The sequence below is a fragment of the Anser brachyrhynchus genome, assembly GCF_964034855.1.
Source record: "Anser brachyrhynchus genome assembly, chromosome: 4".
NCBI lineage: Eukaryota > Metazoa > Chordata > Aves > Anseriformes > Anatidae > Anser > Anser brachyrhynchus.
Genome location: NC_137698.1, coordinates 48,857,585 through 48,875,022, shown reverse-complemented (window position 1 = coordinate 48,875,022; position 17,438 = coordinate 48,857,585). Strand labels below are relative to the sequence as shown.

The following is a 17,438-nucleotide window of genomic DNA, read 5'->3' as shown; positions in this document are numbered from 1 at the left end:
TGATGTGATGTGACATGTGCCACACACGGTTTAGCAGCTAGGACCCGAAGTGTCCTCCCTGTTGTTAGCATATACGGCAAGAGGTACTGAAGTTTACGTGAGAAGGTGCGGGTATGCAGAACACCGGCTGTGATCTGCAGGCTTGTGTGTTTGTTTTAGAGGTAAAGAAACACAGTTTAATGCTTCAAGAGCTCTCATTTGATTAACATACAGTCTTCCATGGGGAGGCTGTGCAGGGTAAGTTCTGCCTTAGGATCAGCAAACAGGATTATTGGGAAAGTGCCCAGCTGCTAATCTCTGACCATGATTGCTGGTGGGAGGTATGTCAGGGAGCAGACTGCTTTTCTTTCTTCTGTTCAGAACATCTGTATGGTAGATCTATGAAACTGGTCCAGGAATAAAGCAACGCAGAAAGGTCTAACACTACCCTTTTCAGACCAAACATCTTTTATTTATTCTAAAAATGATCATTTAAATTTTGCAATTTTTTTCACTTCTTGGTAAATGAAGAAATCACTCAAAGAAACAGAATTGTTCCAAGTAGAAGACGACATTTTGTTTGACTCGGACTTCTCTCTTTGAGAATGTTTTCGTTTTATATAAGAATGCAGGGGAAGATTCACTGTGAGGCGAGAGTTGGACCAGGCGGTCCAATGGGGACAGAGAACAAAATATGTATGTGCAGGCACATACCCGCTCATCCACTCAGCACTGCATATGATTTGAAGATATCTTTGTTTACAGTAAGGTGACTTAAGTGTATGGCTTTGTCCTTGCTGCTTACCCACCCAAGCACACCTGAAAGTAAAGCACAAGTGGCTATAAATAGTTTGGGATCCTTTAAGACAAAATACAGGTGCAGCATAACCACATCATTTGGTCTAAGTTTCACAGATGACAGAAGAAGCCCTTCTGAAATCTTTGGTTAATTTTCAGAAGGCTGGAGCACTCCCTAAAATCAGTACCAGTGGTGTTCTCCCACTGATCTCAATGGGGCAAAAGCTGAGGCCCATGCTGAAGACTTCTGAAAATGCTGCTCTGCAGTTGTGGATCTCACCTCTCTGTGGTCCTCTCACCTCTTGCATGCTCAGTAATGTTTCACCAGTGTGAGAAACAGCAAGGTCTGGCAGCAATAATCGTCTCCTGCATAAGTTCTTAACACATCCTATCTACTAACTAAATACACAGCATAACTGCTGCAGAGCCCAAAGCTCTGAGTAACAAGGATTATCAACGTTTAAAGCAGCTCTTTTTCTATGTTGGGGAGACAGTACAGGTGGATGACTTCACTTCTACTGAAGACAGTACAGGTGGATGACTGCACTGTCAGGAGCAGTTTGAGTTTATCCAGGTTTGCATCACACCGAGTTGTGATGTTTTGCGTGTTTGTTCTTTGTTTCCCCCATGTGTGCATCTGTGTGCAAATCCTGGGGGTTTTCTGAGGGCGTGCTCCAGGAACGAGGGCAGTGAGAGGAGTGAGACCTGCTGGGAGGATGCAAGCAGGATACAAACGGGCTCATGGTTTCAGTAGGAGACAGCGAAGAACCGCCTTGAGTCTGGGCGTGGAGGAAGTATGTCAAGACTCTGAGCCAGGGCTGGATGGCACTGAAAAGCAGGGAAAGCAGGAACAGAATTCGTAGGGTCTCAGTGAAACCACCTGACAAGTACACCTGAGGCGGAGCAATACCAAGCAGCGTAAGGCCAGCCCACAGAAAGGGAATACGATGGTGAGAGGAGGAGACTAAAGAAATGGGCAGTCAAGAAATGATACCTCTGTATGTCAGTGCAGTGCTGCTCTAGCGCTGAGGGCAGGGTGTTGTGGTCCCAAAAGTTGTGCTTCTGTGCTGGCTTAAACTTCGAGAAGTGGGAGTAGAGCAGTGTTTTCTGCAGCAGCAATTTCCACTTGGGAATGCCAAAGCATTTAGTTTCTTCTGGATTAATCTGGACATGGCAGAGTTGCTGTGCCACCTGCCCTTTCTCTGCTCTGCAGGCTGAGCTATGCAGCCGGGCCATGTTTCTTATGATGCTGCAGCCAGTAGCTACAAGTGACCTGCAAACAGCAGATCAAAAGGCCCTGTAGCAGCCCAGCTGCAGGTCAAAATCAGGCTTTGGTCCTGGTCCAGCAAAACCATTTTATTTGGCTCAAACTAAGCCCCAAACGAATATTCTGGGAATATTAATATTTTGTGAGGCAGTGAAGAAATTGCTTGGCTTCCTTTTTTCCCTCCCTCCCTCATCTATTTACAGGAGAAGATATTACTCAGGAGAAAGGAATGAGGAAAGTGCAAGACATTATCTCCTGATATAAATGACAGGGCCCATCCTATAGAAAGATTCATGTTCTTCCATGAAGGTGGATGTCTGCGTCTTGGAAGAATAAGACTTGTTAATAATCATGGCTTAGGCTGGGCAAAGAGTAAGCTCTGAAATGTGCAGCTTCTTTCTCCATGAACAGGAAGAACCATGAAGAAATTCAGAAATGGTTGAAAAGTGTCATGGAGCACGGAGCCATTCAGAACACGGGCCGGGGAGCAGGCAGGCCATGTATTCTCGTTTTAATGCAGGCGTTTGTGCAGGAGGTGGGCTTGGCCTTACTGGAACTTGTCAGAGGTGCACGGAGCACCCGTCACTTCAGCACTCTGACTCTCAAGTGGCACAGGTGTCACCATATGCTTTCTGTTGCTGTTTTCCTTCCCCAAGCCCAGTAGATTCTGCATTGGCTGCTGGCCAAGGACTCTGCATTTGTCCTTTTTTTTTTTTTCTTCTGAATATGAAATCTGTCCGCAAGGGAATTAAGCAGTAGCACATGTGTATCTCAGTATGCATGCATGCACCCTCCCACACATGTACCGCAGACATGACTTATCTGTGTCACAGGCTGAACCCGGCTAATGAGGGACCTCGTATGCACAGTAACGCGTTGGAGACTTTCTTGCCCTACGATGGTTCGCTTCTCCTGCAGAGATGCTTGGGCTGCTTACAGAGAAATACAGCAGGGAGGTACTGCACCCCCGGGATGCTGCTCTTCCGGAGTGCTTGGGGCTGGAAGAAGAGCCTGCCGAAGACCACGCAGAGCTGTTGCTGGTTGCTGTGAGCACAGTCAGAAACAGGTCCTTTGGTACCTTTATCCCGGCTTTACTGAGATATTTCAGGCACGCATGATATAATAACAGTGTGCTGCAGCCCAAAGGTGTGGTGGAAAATCTGGTTAAACATGCTGGCTGAGCTGCTGGTGGATCCTCAGCTGGGACATGCTGTAAGGCACAGCTCAGCACTGTTAGCACAGGAAAGACAGGAGCTGGTGCTCTCTCATTCATCCTGAAGAAACCACATTTTTCCAGATTGATTTTTTTCCATCATCTCTTGCATCCATGCATAAATGCTTGTGCGTGTGTTTATATTTCTAGCTGTTAGGTGCTATCTCACGTTCTTGTTGTCATCATCTCTCAAAGCCCCTTTTGGGATCAGGGACATCTGCTGTACGAAGCCACTTATATCCTTCAGATGCAGTTTTTGGAGGCAGGTTGTTCTCTCTCAGCTGCACGACCTCTCTAGCTTGCATTCACAGTACTGCTTTTGTGTTCTCTGGCAAACTGGAGCCCTGTAAACCTTGCGTGTGGCATTGTGAAGAGGGTCTGTCTGCAGGGAAATTATTGTAGGGTCAGGTGTCATGCCCGGGGTGTAATTGTGGGCTGGAGACTCAGGTTAGGCAATCAACATGATGCCAGCAAGATACGATCTGCAGCTGTACCCTCAAAGGACTCAGCAGGGCAAATGCCTTAATGCAGGAGGCCAGGATGAACAGCAGGATAAAGGTGTACAAATTTGTCAGTGCATCTATCAGTCCAGCCCCGCTCAGGCTTCCAGGGACCCAGCACCAAGGGGGGAATGAGGACCTGATCTATCATTTATGTAAAGCGAAGTCCAGCAGAAGTTCAGGGGTGCATTTTGCTCTGTTGGTTAACAGTTCAGAAGTGAAAAAATCCTGCGTGCTGTTCCTGAACTGGTAAGCTTGTTTTTTCCTGGGAAAAATGGAAAGTTAAGAATCTGCAGAAATTGTGTTTGCAGAAATGACTGCAAGAAGTGTAGGATTTTAAATGTATAACTGGGAAGAGTTTCTGAACAAAAGATGATAAGAGAAATGGAGAAAAGCCCTCTTAGCTCAGTGCCAGGTGGTATTCTTACCTAGTGATGCCCATGTCTCCATTTGTAATGTAATGTAATGTCCAGTGTGGTTTGGCATTTGATTTGGATTCTCCCCCTTTGCTTAGGAGCAGGGAGCGGTGCCGGCCGTGCCAAGGCCGCTGTGGCAGGGCGCGTTCCTGCCCGCTTCCCTGCGCCCTGCCCTCCTATGGCTGGCAGAGGTGCTCGGCATCCCTGCCATCAGGGCTCTCTTGGCCTTGTGGGGAGATCAGAGGGACTCAGATAGTGATCACTGATGTAGCTGGCTTCGTTAACTTCATTAGGCTTCTTCCAAGGGCTGCTGGGTCTCTTTGGCTGTGTGCCTTTCAGCTGCACTGTCAGCTGGGAATGGAAAATCCAGGCATCCTCTCTCCTGGGCCTTGCAAAGAGTGCTCGTGACATCCATGCACAAAACCCTTCAGTAGGAGAGGGAGTCAGACTTCCAGGCCCAGGGGCTGATGTAGGATGATTATTTCTCCCTTGTCCTTTGCCTTAGTTTCCCCATCTGTAAAATATATTAATAATCCTTGTCCTGGAAGCTCTTTCCTGGAAGAGGAGATGGATGAGAGTGGAGAGAAGCGTAGGTTCTAGAGCCCGCACCTCACCAGAGCAGTGGTAGGACCTAATGTTCCCAACGCCAGTGTACTAGGGAGGCCATCACTCACAGAGGCTGTTTTGAGGAGCAGGGCAGATTACCTGTGCTTCCAGGTGGTGGTTTCTGATCTGCAGCTGAACTTCTTACCCTTAGATCTGCCTTTTTTGTTCACTTGCAATGCAAAAACTCCCCTTGGTAAACATTGTAAGTGCTTGCACAGGGGAGAAAGGCCCACACGAGCATTCCTCACTTTGTGCTCCTTCTTTTCACAAACCTTATATTTCTTTACCTTCATCCTCTCAAGCACTCAGTGCTCTTCCCATCTGGGCACGTGAACTGCTCATGTAAACAGTCCCTTTATTCCAGCATGCCTTTATGTAAGCCATCTGAATCAAAACTTGCATGGGTGACATAGAAATACAGCACCTAAACCAACAAGGGAGGCTTAGAGGAGGGCAAATGGCCCAACTCGCTTTACCTCTGAATGCGCTCAGGCCAATCTGTGTTTGGGCAGTGTTACCAGCTGCTCGGAATCGAATTTGCCTGCACTTGTACCTGGGCAGAAGCTTCCGCTATGTGAGCAGCAGGGAGGTGGTCAGCAGTACCAGCCCTTGTGGCTAGAGGTGAGTAGAGCAAAAAGCCAGGGTCTTCATGTGAAACGAATGCCAAAGGACGCATTTTCCTGAGTTGAGGAGCCAAGAGCTAGGAGTGGTCCATTCAGCAACATCAGCTGCAGAAACTTGGTCCAGGAGTCTCGAACCATGCCAGAAGTCTTAGAAATTTGCTTGTGTAATGGTTATGGGAATGGACAGACTGATGGCCATCTGCTCATACTTATTCCCTTTGTGAAGTCACTCTTCTCCATTTGTGACTACCATTTCCATAGCAATGCATAAATGAGAGTTAATACATGAAAAATGACAGTGTGAACACACAGGACTTTAAAAACAAATCTGGTGGAACAAGCTCTCTGTACAACCACCAGTAGAAAAGAATCGTTAAAGAATGGGCCTATTGAGGAGGTGGAGTCAATCCTTAAGTGCAAGCTTTTCAGATATATTCAGGCTTTTTTGGGTCTGCGAAGTCATATCTTTAATGTTACTCCCAACCAACCTGCTTATATTACAGTGCTCATAATCTAGATGTTTCCTACACATGAGCTGGGCAAATTTTTCAGGAAACTCTCATTCTGGATGTTTTTTTTTAGTTGCACTTTCACTGAGGGAACAATTTCTGGCTGAGGCTGCTATGGGACTCCTCACTTAGCTGTTCATACAGTGCTAGGTAAGAGATGGGGGAAGACCCACCTGGCACATGTGACGCTAGCTTTGTCATGTTATTTACAAGTGGCAAGACACAGGAACTGTCCTGTGTGTTTAATTCTATAGCCTGTGCCACCATTTCCTCTTTGTACATAAACTCCTTTATTATATTTAACAATGCAGGTAGTAATAGATCCCTTATCACTAAGAGGAATAGTTATTAAAATCCATCTCAGAATTATATATCCCCAACAACATGAATTATACTTCTGCATGGAATACCAATGTAATATTTGCATACAGATGAACTTATGTTGTTTATATTGTGTTGCTATTTACTGCTAGCAATGATAATTGCTGGGCTGGGCAGAAGCTGTATGGGTCATTTTCAGCTTGGATTCTGAAGGAGGGGAGCCTGCCACGAGTGCATTATCTGTCTCATCATTTGTCAATCTCCTCTTAATAACTTCTGAATGCATTGACTAATTTCATGTAAACTTTACACAGGGGTCGAGGTTTTTGTGGTGGTGAGACTAAGGGACAAAGGACAGAGGTGCCCGGTAAACTAGGATTCATTAATTCCACTGCTCAGAGAACATCTTGTTTGGAATTAACCTCGGGAAATGCTTTCTCTAGGCTCAAAACTTCCTGAAAGTGTAGAATGTTTTGGACAACATTTCACTTAAGTCATCGGAAACATTCTATTTCAGCTTGCCTGGCAGGGACATTTGCAGTTACCTTCCAAAACAGGTTTTCACTTACATGCTGCTAGGTTTTGAAAAGCCAAATCAGATCAAAATTCCTGAGCTGATTCAGAAAGGAGAGGAGACACTTTCTTACAAGTGTTATTCTCACAGGGATTAGAGGGGGAGATAATGAAGAACTACTCATCTGTTCTTTAGAATAGTTCAGCCATACATAGATTTTACCTTTAGAAACTGATGATCCTAAATTCTGTTAGTAGTTATGCAGAACTTGTATAGGCCCTTTCCCTCAAGACTAAATCACATCTTCCTCTTTTTCAGTTTGGAGAATAGAAGCCTTGCTACAAACCTGATTCCTGACACGGTTGTGAAAACTGAGAAAGAGAGCACAGAGCGACTGAGTTATGAGATAGTGATGCCTGCAGTGCTTTTCTCATCTTAAGACCATGAAGTCACTAATGACCATTACCATGACAGTGGTTTATCAGGTATCTATTTTTTTCCCCTTTATGCAACATTACAGATTCTCAAATATACAACATAGTTACAGTCATGAAGTGGAAACGAAGAGAAGTTATGTGATGTAGCTGCTTTTGAATGCTAGCATCACATGTTTGGGATAATTTCATTAAGTTTTTACATCAAGCCCAATTACTCATTGTCATTACACAGATGTCAGGTCTGTATCCTGCAGGGATTAAAGCAGATTCAATTCAGATGGCAGGAGCAGTCCACTGTGGAAACAGCACTTCTGGCAAAGTGACAGCAGGTCACTGCATCCTGCTGTAAGAACAGCAAAATCATCTATACTCAGCTGCTGCTTGTGTACAACCACTCATCTGCCTTATCTCAAGGCCAGAATGAAGTAAAACTTTACTTGTGATCCCAGTGTAGTCAGTGCTCAAAAACTTGCAGCCTCTAATTTTTCCTGTGTCAGTGTAGTATCTTTCCTCTTAACTGATTTGAGACGTGTCATTCTGCTGTAGGATCCTTTCTTTCTTTCTCTGTATCTGTGGGTAAGTCAGATAAATGAGGTACAGTTCTGTCCACACAGAAGCTATGTCTGAAATAACTTCAATAAAAAAAGATAACATCTGTAAAAAAAATTTTTTTTCATAAATATTTTAATTGTACTTCTGACATAAGGCCCAGTGAGTTTGTTAGAAGACTCATTATAGTTTCTCTGAATAGTCAGAAATTGTTTTTCTGTAGGATTAGAAACATAAACTCACTTGACGCTTTCTCTGAATTGCTGGATGCCTGTGTCTGAATTTCCAGTATAACCAGGGGTATTCCTCCATGGAAATAGCAGGAGACCAGAAAAGATGAAAAACAAGCCCAATACGTAATAGTAGGAAAGCAAAAGAGGGGAAAACAGTAATAGTTCTGTGGGTTTCTCAGAGATGAGCTTTGTGTGGGGAAATTTAACAAAATGAAATGCTCGTAGAGCTGAGTCTTTGCCTTGTACTTTCCACTGAATATCATCAGCTTAATTCCAAGCAGTGTGAAGTCTGTTATTCAGCATTACCTTGAAGGCAAATTTTTATGCCAAATTTGAAATAAAAGGCTGTTATTCATATTTCCTACTTTTCATCAAAAAAAAAAAAAGTGCAAATTAAACAGAACTTCCTGTTTCCAACCTTTTAGCAAGTGCATGTTTCAGTTTGTGTTCCTCTCCCTTTGCAGAAGGAAAAAAAAAAAAGATGCACTAGAAAAAGGATGGATCCGTGCCTTCATATTATGTCTGCAAGAATAAATATCAAGCGTGTCTGGACATGACCCGATCTTAGTAAGGGCTTTGATTCACAAGTGGGAACACTTTGTATTGGGACAGCTGTTGTTATTCCTGCCCGAGCTCTCTGCTCCAGCCCTCAGAGGATACCGCCTCCGCTGCAGGGGTGTCTCGGTTGGTCACGAAGCAGCTGAACTGCCACAGTTTATAACCAAACAAGTTAAAGGAAACCCACACTGGTTTCATGTACCTTACAATGTGACCAGATGCACGAGAACTTCATTAGTGTCAGATCTTCTGCTCCTGAATATCCCCCTAAGACATGAGGTAGACACAGCTATTCCAGTTATACCAGGTAAATAGCTGGCGTGCACTGGGTGGCCCACCTAGGAGAAGCAGCATCAAGAACCATGCAGAAACTAACTGGTGTAGCTCATAACAGAAGATGAGATTGCAAAAGTCAGCATTCTTGGACCCCTGCTCTGTTTCCACTGTTGAACAGACACAGTTGTGCTAAGCCTTTATTTACAAGGTGAATTACGAGTCAAAGTTCTCTTGGGAAAAGGCAAAGCACTCGGACATTCAGGCTTTGAGCCTTGCTGCCTGCTTTTTGCACTGTGCAGAGACAGAAATGTGAAACATCATGGTGGGGACATATTTTGCAACAGGAATGTGGCACCAAATGTCACCAGGCCTTGCAGTCATCATGGCACCTACAAGTGTTGGGAACCAATCTGCTGGGAGTAACTTGCACCGCTGCTCCATGCTCTTCCCAAACTCCAGCGCAATGCCCAAGCTGCACAGCCAGCTCCAGGAGAGAACTTCTCCATCTGGCTGCGCATTTCGGTGCAGCGATCAGTGATAGCACGGCTCATAGGCTGGCGTTTAAATGGCTGTAATTAGGCTTCAAAGTAACCATTATGATGAAAGGGGGAAATCTCACATTCCTCTCCACGCTATCATTTCAGGGTGTCTGGCAGCACCCCAAAAAGACAAAACTGCATCACTTTATACCACCAGAGCTACCTGTTTGCAAGGAACGTCTCACTTTTGGTTTACAGACAAAGGCATTTTTTTTCCAGTAAAAAAAAAAGTCCACGCACTTTTGATTTAAGTATTCTGTTTTCTCCGTGCCTGTGGGTTGTTATCTACGCAGCGTGTAAGCATTTTGCAAATATTTGACTGGAAACGACAAGAGATAAGGGCAGGTGATAATGCTGCAGCAGGCATGCCCTACCAAGCTGCTTGGTAACTGCAAGGATATTTTTCGGCTCCTCATGTCCTAGATTGAGGCTGTACAATACAGTCTTTACTAAGAGATTGGCTGAAGCCTGCCTCTTCTATTTACTCATTTCTCCACTGCAAATTTGTTTGAATATCTGACATGCTGACAAGTTTTTATTGCGTGGGTCCTTTTTTCCCTGCTCTGTGTTTCAGACAAAGTGGTCTGCCGAGCAGGAGGAACGATAAGGAACAATAATTCCTGCTGTTAAATGCTGGTGCTGGCTTAGTGCAGGCTTATTCTGAATAAAAGGCCTCTTTGTTTCAGAGCTGTCCACTTTGCAGGGAGAGCAGCCTGGGGGATCTCCTCTCAGGTTCAGTCCTCGGTGCTGTGCTGCTTGTTCCAAGTCCGTTTTTGAGGATATTAACAGTTTCTATCCAGCTCCTAATTCCAGTGCCATAAAACATCCTTCTTACTCATGAAGCAGAATACCTAGATCCACCTTCTTGCCTCCTGGCTAATTACTGTCATTATCTGGCTAGACAAACTTGTCATGAGATTAGAATCTCCTCACAAAACAGGGTCATCTCAGGAAGTTCTTGCTATCCGGTTTTGTGTAAATCAGTCACCTCTGCAGCTAAAAGGCAGCTCCAATTCTTGAGAATTCACACGCTCCCAGGAGAGGAGCAGAAAAGCATTTCCACATCGGAGCTGCTTCAAAAGGCACTGGGCGTTCCCACTGACATCAGTGGGGCAAAGACTACGCCCACTCTCCTGCACCTGCTCAAGGAGTTGTCCTTTAAAGATACTGAAAAGTCCTAACCACTTGCATCAATTTCATTGCCTGGATGCATCATTAATGTAATAAAGTCGTTATATTCTACTTACTGCATCCTTCACCCCTGCGCTTTTGCAGTTTACCTCAGCATAACTGCGCAGCAAGTTTCGACATGCTCAGATGTGAGGTAAGGGCAGAAGCCACAAACCGAGTTGGTCATTTTGTTTGTTTGTTTTTTAAAGACTTCGGGTAATTCCAACGTAAGACCCCAGACCTAAAAAAAAATCCAAACCCTATTTAAAACAGCAGCTTAGCTTTGCCCTTTCAAATCGTTCTGTCAGAACAGCTCCACTGGAGCTACTCTTGTGACTGTAGTCAATTTATTTATATTTAAGGGTTTGATTCTTGACCACCTATAGGCACCGAGTGGCTTTTCCTTAAACCTGTGGGGCTTCTACATTGCCTCTCTCTGGACTGGTTGTTTCAGTGTACTGAGAATGTAGGTCTCATGCTTAGGCAACTGAGGAATCAAGCACCTCTTACCTAATTCCCTTCCTAAGTAGGTGAGAAGAAGCAATCCTTCCTCCCATAAACCTTTGGTGACACTTCACTTTGCACACCAGCCCACATCCAGCCCAACATGCCAAAGAGCGGTATGTCACTAATGCACTAAATAACTGTATTGCATGTTAACAGGCCTCTGGCATCGCGGAAATTTATATTGCCCCACGAATACTCCAAAACGGAAATGCGTGCAGTTAAGGCGAATGTAACCATAGCTACAGCTAAACAGAACACTCCCTTCCTCGGCTATTGTAGTGACCGAAATTGGGGATGGTTCTGGCTGTCCTGTACATCTGGAATGCTTCAGCCAATCTGCTTGGGCTCAGAGACCTGCGTTACCAAAATTGTCTTCCCAGCTGTCGCATCACAGATCATCCAGAGTACAAATTCTGGAGGCAGAAAGTTTTCTACTTAGTTTACCTGGGAACGGGCAGCCATGGAGAAATTGGTTCACCTGGAGAAGCCTGGCAAAGCTCAACAGAGACAAAAGTGACTGGGAACAACAGAGCTGAAAGAGGGCACGGTAGTGGTGGCTGCAGGGTGAAACAGCAAAGGAAAGATGGGTTGCAAGAACTGGAAACCCTGCAGCAGCCCTTGAGAGAAGGGGACAGCAGTGCCCAGTGGCTGGACAATAATGAAGAGACTCAGACATATTGGGAGCCAATTTCGCATTTTGTTAGTTGACTTCCACCTCCCTGTGCCCTGGTTTCCAGATCAGTAAAGGGAGGATAACAGGCATCTCCAGCTTTGAGATCTCCTGGCGGAAAAATGCTAGATTAAAACCTGGGTGGATTTTTACATCCCTCTGCCAGAACCTGCAAACAGCTTCTCATTCTCTAGTGAGAGAGACAATTGCAGTGCAACAAGACCGCTGTGAGCCAGCAGCCAACACAAGTTCTCTCATTTTGCCTGTGCACGGATCTTTAGGCCATGCTGCAATCCATGATTCAAATTGTACCTCACAGACAAAAACAACTGCCTTCTCCTCCAGCTTTTCTGCACCCTTCATCTCTGTGGTGCCTATGTATTTTGCAAGCCTCTTGTTGAAAAAGCCTGACAGTGGTCCCCGCTGTACAGACTAAACTGAGGCTGATAAAGGCTAAGCTAAAAAAAGAACATTCTTTCCTTTTGGTGGCTGAGCTTCCTGCATTTCTGCAGGACTACTCCAAGGCTGTGCGGATGAGCATTCAGAAAAGGGGGGTGCCTGCATCCACTCGGTGAACAACCCTGAAAAACTTCAGTTCATTCCTTGGCTCAGCAGGGGCAGGAGAGTTGCCAGGTCCTCAGGGCAGCAATTGATTGCCCTAATCCTTTCTCTTCCTACAGTTGCCTGCTTCACTTACACATCATCGTCCAGATTGAGCAGATGTTGAAGCTGGGATGCTACAGACAATAGTCTTCTCCTCTGATTCATCCTTAGAGCAGGCCCTGTCCTGTGTAGGAAAGGAGGCAAAAATAAAATATTACCCCTGTGTGTAATGAGGCTGTTTCATAATGCATACACATAAGACAGCCAAATTAGGGTTGTACAGACATGCTATTTCCAAAGGTACCCAAATAAATGAAGCATCCTACTTCCTCCATAATGGCCCTATTTGGACAGATTTGTGACTTAACCAGCTCTGGGGTGAATTCTCCCACGTGGCAGTCTGTACAGCTTGGGAGTGAGCACAGTGGATGAGGGTGGCTGTGTTGGGCTGCTGAGCCATTCCTTGAGTAGTCATCTTTGTATAGCGGTGCTGTGACTTGTTGCAGAGCGGAAGGATGGGGTCAAAGCTGAAGAAGGCCTGGACAATATCCAAAGGTCTGCCAGTGTAGCTGGCTTGGTCCTAGGAAAGGCATCTTCCAAAACACTGGTCCTTAAATCTAGTTCGGGTACATGGATCGGAGCACCTTTAGGAGTGGCATGGTGGCCAGCCATTCCTTCACAACAGTAGGAGTCTGCTCCTCATTCCCTGAGCAGGGTACATGTCTTACTTTCTAGTATAAAAGCAATAAACCTTGTCACCCAGCTAGCTGTGAGCAGGCCCCTGCACTGTGGTTTTGTACTAGGTAAGCTGTCTTTATCTTTCCTGGGCTCCAAAGGTTCCTGAAGTCCATCCTTTCCCTTAGTGCTTCCATCAAGCCAGCAGGCTTTTTGGAGCGAGCCCACCCCAGTCTAGCCGGTTTCATTTAGCAGATCTTGGCAGCAAGAGGCTGAGCTGAATTCAGGATTTGAACCTGCTTCTCTTCTCTGTTCAGCAAGGCCTCCAGCCACAGGCATTGCCTCTCTTAGGTACGTGTTCTCTTTTTATGACCAGCTACTTATCACACAGCCTCAGTACAACTGACTGTACCTCACACTGCTTGTGTCAGTACCTAGGAGAGACTCCAGCCTCATCCACCAGCTCGACTGTTTCCAGCACGTCGGCACAGACACATTCACCAGGCTTTTGGGGGGATCTTCCTCTGCGTTCTCCACTACTGCTGAGCCCACAGCGCTGCTGCTGCAGCTGTACAGCACAGGTTGCTCCTGGCATTGGGCCTCAGCATCCCAAGCAGTTATAAGGCCACCTGCACCCTTTGTTGCTACAAAGTTAGATGTGCTCTGGCTTTGGACTGGGACGAGTTAGGTCAAAACAGGAGAGCTACTACAAGAGAACATGAAAAAAATACAATTACCCTTACTGTTGTGTGATAACTAAGGTAGTTACAGACATAGGAAATGCGGGCTCTGCATTTCCACTGACATGCTTCTGCTTTGGTTTCGTCAGCTCTGTAAGATCTGAGAGATGCTCAGGGTCATTCCCTAGGGCATTAGCTGTGCCGTTTTCCCTCAGACTTGGGCCACACACATCTGAATTCTTACCCTCAGCTCAAATTCTTTATATTAGTGAAGGGAAACTGTTAGATCAGAAGATACTGAGACAGGAGGCCTACTCTGGGGGTGCTGCCATTGTGAAAGGAGCAGGTTGTTCCTGTCGCTTTGTGAGCAAGATCTGTGCTGGCTCTGACAGCAGTCTAGCTCATGACAGCTCTGCTGGACTGTGGGGTCAGAAAGGAAAAACAGACCACTAAATCCTTATTGGCAAAGAGCAGCTCTGGCAGAAAAGTCCGAGAGAGACAGAAAATGCTCCAATTTACAGCCTGTTGGTCTAGGCACCTGCCTGAGATAAAGTACTGCTTCAAGTCCTGTTCTGCTGGTTTCAGACCTCAAGTGATTCATTTCTCCCAGAGACATCTCTCAGAGTGATGGAGCTGCTGACCTCCCGGGTCGCAGTCCCCCTTCCTCCATGTCACCTGCTGCTCTTCTCTGTGGTGCAACGATGCGATCAGGGGAGCCAGGCTGTCCAGTGCTGCCTTCTGAGGCATGTTGCAACTCTCAGCACCTGTACTGTGTCAAAGGAGCCAGCGCAGATATTTCTCTTCGGCTGGACATGGAGGGAGAGTCACTCAGTGAGCTGAGAGGGATAATTGCTACAGTGTGTTTTCACCCAGGGAATGATTAAACAAAGATCTGTAATCTTTGTTTAGGCATGAGAGGAAACAGGACCTTGAGCTTGAGTCTCCCATGCTTCTTTAGTTGCATCAAAATCCACTAGACTTCTGCTAGTGACATCTTTTTGCCTCCATTGTAGCTAAGGAGGGTAAAAGAGGTAGGATGTATTGGTCAGGCTGTTGGGCCAACAGGAATGCAGAAAAGGAAGCCAGCTGCTACAGAGCAGCATCAGCCTTGCTACCTCCTGTAAGCTGTGCGAGCCCTCCATTACTCACTTGATCTTGTTACTCTGTACAGGATAAGAAGAAGGTTTGCTTGGTCACTGCTTCTCCTGACTCAGGCACGGCTCTGTATGAGTGGTCTTACAAGCTGGAAAATGGGACAAGGTTGGCTGAAATTTGCTCTTGCAGCCTTTCCAGACATACCTTAAGGGTCAGTTTCTCTCTGTTGCTTCTGGAAGTGCTCTACAATCCACAAGTTGAAGGGATTTCACTATCGAAAACCAATTGAATACGAACTGCCTTACATTGAAAACTTCCCCAAACCAGGATTTCACAAGTTGCACTGAATGACCTTGTGCAATTATTTGCTAAACATCTCTTTGTGCCCGAGTACTGCCCAGATGTCTCCTGAAGAGCAGGAAGGTAAGGCCTGGCCATCGATGTCAGGAGATAGCCCAAATCCTTTAGAAACCAAAACCAAAGTAACTTGTCACCTCAATGTGTAGGTTTTCCATTGAAAATGCACAATTATTTATGGCCTGTGGAATCAGACACCAAGCCACTGGTGTTGGATGCACAGTAGTCAGATTACCTGTGAAACTTCTTTGATATCCACTGTTACATTGGTTATGACTTAGAAATGAAGAGAACAAGAGATCAGTTTGTACTCTGGCATTGCTCAGTGTATGCTTGCTTGGGGAAAATTCTTTGTTGGCCTCCCATTGACAAAACAAAACACAACAAAACAAAAAAAACCAACAGCTATCTTGTATCTGCAGACCTGAGCACTCACATTTCGTGAAGAAATGAATCATTTTAGTGTGTTTGATTGTTCATGAAATGCAAAGTAAAAGCATTCTCTACTCCCCTCCCACCACTCTGGCTAACCAGGCTCACCCTCAGTTCAGAGGCACCACAGGAACCTTGCGCCCCTCAGCCAGCTTTCCTTCGCCATTCCCGAGGCACAGCTGCCTTTTCCTGGGACCATCAGTTTCTGCTGGGAAGCAGCGCCCCAGCACAGCCAGCCTGGTACTGCATCCCCTGCCTTTCATCCTGTGGCACACATTTAGTCACCTGCCTCCCAAGGCAAAAAAAATCTTAACATTTTCTCTTCAGATGGTAGGAGCTTCTGGCCACAGCAGCCAAGTGACCAAGCTGCACCTAATGCTGCAGGGGTGCAGCTCTTGCCCTCCGTTACCCTTACAGCCACAGCAGAAACCTCTTGCAAATGCTCTCAGTGCAAACTTGCCTTTCAGCATTGGAGTGAAATTGCAAGTTATTCAGCTCCCTGATGAGGCTTGTCCGCTGCATCAAGCTATTCAGACATAACAGGCAAGACATAACTTACTAAAATGAGTTCATCCCCACAAACCCAGAGAAGAGTGATGGGGAGTGAGAGCAAGGAAGAGTTGATGCCACCAATGTGAAACTGCAGTATTTTTGAGTGTTTGTGTAGTAGTTCCCAAACTATATACCACTCTGTGGGTGTGCTGGAAGTAGACCTAAATGAATCTGAGACAGACCGGCGCTGATGATTTTGGTGAGCACATCTTTTTGGGACAGTATATTCCCTTTACTTGCTGACAAGGCATTGTTCTGCCAAACCAGCTGGTACCTCGAAATCTACTTTCAGGGAAAAAAAGTTATCACATCCTATCACCTCATTTCTGCGTCTTAATTATTGTGAAACATAATTGCAACTTATGGCTGAAAGGCAAATAAAAGAAACCATCTCTTCAAGCCCAGCAGTAACACTGAAAACTCAACGTGTCATAGGAAATGGGATGTACACAGATTCAAGAGAAAGGGGAAGACAGGAGAAGAATGAGAGAAGAAAAATGGAAATTAAAAATAGTAACATAACATTCACACCATAATGTTCACTATTCTTTGACGAACCCTCTTTGGATTTTTTTTAGGTCACTTTTCAACCAGTTTGTGCTTTTGACTTTGACTGCAAGCTGTGGCAATGAGTTCCACAGGTAAATAATGCACGAAAAAGATGAAAAAGAATGATGGCTGCAGTGAGCAAATTTGGGTGGCAGCCTTGAAGCAAATCATTGTGGGAAAAGTTCTTCTGGTTCAGAACTGCAGTCTAATAATTATGATTATTTTTTCCTACTTCTTGTTTTACAGGAAAAAAAATAAAAAATCATTCCCTGACTGCATCCTCTATGTCACTCTGGAGCTCTGTTGTGTTCTCCTTTAGTCCTCTGCTTTTTGAGTTTGAGAGATCCAATTCGTTTGTTCTCTCCTGCTGCTAAAGCCATTTTATGTCCCTCTTCAGCTGTGCCACCTTAGACTCTCGTAGTTTGAGAAGAAAAATGGGGAACAGGATGACTAAGTCTGTGAGCGGATCCAAGGTGTTACTGCATTATAAAAGTACACAGCAGCACAACTGTCTTTCCTTAACATATTCTAGCATCCTCAGGACTTTTTCAACCCCTGCAGAGCACTGTGTAGGAGGAAGAAGACTCCTGCTGCATCTGGGCTGCAGGATTTTTGGGAGGTCTTTGAGTTTTGCTTCTACAATCTGACCAGACTGCAAAGAAAGAATAGACAGAGCTTTTGGCAGCTTGGAAAACAGCGATGTCTAGGGAGGGAGAGGATTCTGCTGCAGGAAAGACACCTGCATGAGGTTCATGAAGGGGAGGAAAAAAAAAGAAAAAAAAAGCCTCTGGTTTGGGTTAATGCAGTGCT

At 45.4% G+C, this 17,438-nt stretch overlaps 1 long non-coding RNA gene across 1 annotated transcript in view; it reads left to right on the top strand.

Moving 5' to 3' along the window:
* The first annotated feature begins 1,294 nt into the window (after window positions 1–1,294).
* The window catches only part of LOC308194932, an 82,983-nt gene continuing 66,839 nt past the window's right edge, over window positions 1,295–17,438 (top strand). The window contains exons 1-3 of the long non-coding RNA XR_013951075.1: window positions 1,295–4,006; window positions 5,985–6,061; window positions 7,065–7,231. This is a non-coding gene — a long non-coding RNA (uncharacterized lncRNA). The remainder of the gene's footprint in view (window positions 4,007–5,984; window positions 6,062–7,064; window positions 7,232–17,438) is intronic.